Source organism: Hyalella azteca, unplaced genomic scaffold, assembly GCF_000764305.2.
Source record: "Hyalella azteca isolate HAZT.00-mixed unplaced genomic scaffold, Hazt_2.0.2 contig14715, whole genome shotgun sequence".
NCBI classification, from domain to species: Eukaryota; Metazoa; Arthropoda; class Malacostraca; order Amphipoda; family Hyalellidae; genus Hyalella; species Hyalella azteca.
In genome coordinates, this window is record NW_025944591.1 from 43441 (window position 1) to 46875 (window position 3435).

The window sequence follows — 3435 nt, forward strand, 5'->3', positions numbered from 1 at the left end:
TTCTTGCCTTATAACATGGGAAATAATGCAATTTTTCTTGACTGATACGATTATTACATGCTCTCGTTTCTTCTCTTGGCAGAGAGAACGAAGATGGCGTTGCATCTGAAGACGACCCTGCCCGTCAGAAGGAATCTGGGCCGTGTGCTGAAAACCCTATTAAGGCAATTTTCAAGCGCACGCCCAAAAGTCTATTGGAACGCAATCAGGAAGATTGTCTCATTCCATCGTGCAACGGCAGGGCTCTAATCCAGCATATGAGTCGGCACTATGAGCTTGCTCATAACTTCTCACCCGAGCACGCTTTAAAAATGTAAAGCTACCACCGTACTCTAATTGAGTTAAAGAAACGTAAAGAGAAGAACCCTACTATGGATGCCAAAGCACTCGCTGCGCGAGCTCACTTCATAATCAATTCGCTCATGCCTAATTGTGATTTCCAGCCTGCAAGTCCAGCCTTGAGGCTGGAAATGCACTGTTGCCTTTGACAACAAATTGACAAAGGCACTGTTGCCTTTGTCAATTGTGAACGTTATTGTTGTTGGCCTTGGCCGGGGAAGTGCACTAAAGAATCAGAATAACAGGATTCTTTCTGGACTCGCAAAGCCTGGACATGATGAAGCATCAGCTTCAACGAGCAGCACTGCTGGCTCAAGTGCAGAGATGGAGTTCTCGATTGGCCCGCCTCAACCAGAATCAGAACCTGTGGAGCATCAAGTGTCTGAAGATGCAGAACTTGACGAATTGATAGCTTCAGGTACCGGCACCTACGCAAGGGCGAAAAGCCCAAATTGCGTTATATCACTCTGTCCTCGATGCCATAAGCCTTATTTGACCTTCAGACTTGAAACGCATCTCAAGACCACTGAGAAACTGAGCGATGAAGCCGTCGATTCTGCGTACGAATGTGCTCGAGTGCACGAGGAACTCGTGCAGTTAACAGAAGTTCCGACAATGGGAAAGGCGGTGGCCAAGATCACTCCTCCAGACAGGGTGAAGGACTTGCGAATGAAATTCACTAAAGGGCACGTAACCCTGCTTGATATTAAGATGATTCCCTGAAAAGTCATCATGCTCTCGCCAAAACCAGGAAGAGAGCTTTTGGAGAAGCGAATTGGCACTCCGCTGGTTACGCAAGCAATCTTTCATTATGATGATATACGCTTCCAACTCGCATATCCATAGTTGTACAAGATTCTTACCGACTTCCACCGCAGTCTAATCAACTTAGACTCGACGTCAAAAGGGCAAACGTCTTCTAGCAAGAATTTCAAAGATTTCTTAGTTGTAATTTTCTGCTTCATAGCCTCCCTACCTCAGGAGGAACGGACAGATATGGATCTTAAATGCATTGTGCGAAACAGCAATCGGCTTCTGCACTCTTACCGCAAGGTCGTGGGTGGCAGTCTCAGGCAAGTCACAATGATAAGGCAGTTGAGGTCCGTCTCCACGTTCGCGTTGTACGTGAATAATCTGCGGCTTGGTGAAGACGAGCTCGGCAATTTCTCTGTGGGGAATGTAAAGGAGTTGGTTCATCAGCACAACCTGATAATCACTCGAGATTTTGAAACCCAAAAGCATTTCGAGCCGATAGATGAACGCAATCTGCGGACGATGATCACGGTGGACGCCATAAACAGGCTATTGAACTCACCTAAGATCAGACACTTTTGCGAACTTGCATTACGTTACGGTGACCTCAAGAGAAATAATGCACCCATTCCTTTGGAAGAATTGAGAAGTGTGATCCTGACACGGAAAACGACTTTGTACCTCAGAGACGTCCTTGTGACCGTCATTGGAATACAAAGCGCAAGAAGGTCTCTCGAGATGACCACATTTAACTTGGAGTCATTCAGACGTCCAGTGGTTGTCCGAGAAGGTCAATACTGCATATACAAAGTCAGGAGACACAAAACTGGCAAATCTATTCTGTGCTACTTAACGGTGCTCAGCATGTATGCACCCCTGCTTAGCACTTACGTCCATTACTTTCGCCCCACATTGACCACCGATGACTCTCCTCTCTCTCCCGTGTTTTGCACGATGACATCGACCGTCACTCAAGCTCGATCTCTATTGGTCAGCACAGTCGGACTCATCACCAATAAAGTAATGGTGAGTTATGCTGAAATCACGGACCTGCCACGCTTCACTCTGCGAAAAAATCGCAAACTCGTGGTGACGGTGACGCGGGTCTAGTAAACTCAATCTAGCTGGTACCAACTGGGGCAAGGAGGACATTATTGCCACCTACCGAGCCATCACGGGCCCAATCCTCAATTACGTGGCCCCCGGGCCCCATCTGGTACCCTGTTGTCTCACGTACAGCAGTTGCCAGCCTGCAGATAATACGAAACACTGCATTGAGACTAGCCACCGGCTGCCTCAAAATGGCCCCGATCTCCCACATTCACCAGGAGACCGGCGTCCTCCCATTAGCCGCGCATCTGGATCTAGCTTGCGCCCAGTTCTTCGCTAGCGCCCTCCAGCCCTCCCATTCCTCATTTCGTATCGTTTCTGCCCCCCCCGGAGGACCGCCCCATGAAAGCCTCCATCCAGTCGAGGTTCGGTCACCTAGTCACACCATTCTTGCATAATGGCATGATGCCTGCGGGCCCTCCGCAGGGAGATCGCCTCCCGCGTTGCGGCGACTGACGCCATAAACGCCGTACTTGCAGCCCCGCCACCGCCGATTGCATCAGTGGAGGCCTCACTACCCCGCCCCTACCGCTCAGCGTTATCCCAGCTCCGCTCGGGATACTGCAACTCCCTGGCGTCCTATTCCGCCAGAATCGGACGCTCCCCTAGCTCCGCTTGCCCGGAGTGCGGGGATCCCCTCCAGTCGGTCCAGCACCTCTTCGTCTACCCCGCCTTCCCCACGTCTCCTCACTGTGGGACAACCCCGTGGAGGCAGCGGCTTTCCTGACCACCCTCCCTGCCTTCGCCCATCTCCCCCCTCTTCCGGTGCCGGCCCCCCGCCCACCCACCACCAGAGCCTCCCCCCCGGCGAGCGTGATGATCGCAACAAACAACAACAACGTACAAAGGAACTCGCTGCGCGAGGTAACTTCATTATCAATTCTATACTGCCAACTTGTGATCTCCCACCTGCCAGTCCAGCCTTGAGTGACTCATTATTGCCGCTGTCACTCTTGAGTGTTATTGTGGACGGACTTGGCCGTGGAAATGTTTTAAGGGAACAAAATAACAGGATTCTTTCTTGCTTTGTAACGCCGGCACACGACGAAGCATCAGCTTCCACGAGCACCTTTGGCTCAAGCGCCGAGATTGAATTGTCAACTGGAGAGGCACAACCAGTGTCAGAACCTGTGGAGCAGGTGTCTGAAGATTCTGAAGATGACTAAGCTAATGCCTTCAGATATCGTCACTTACGTAAGGGGCGAGAAGTCCAAATTGCGATACGTGACTATG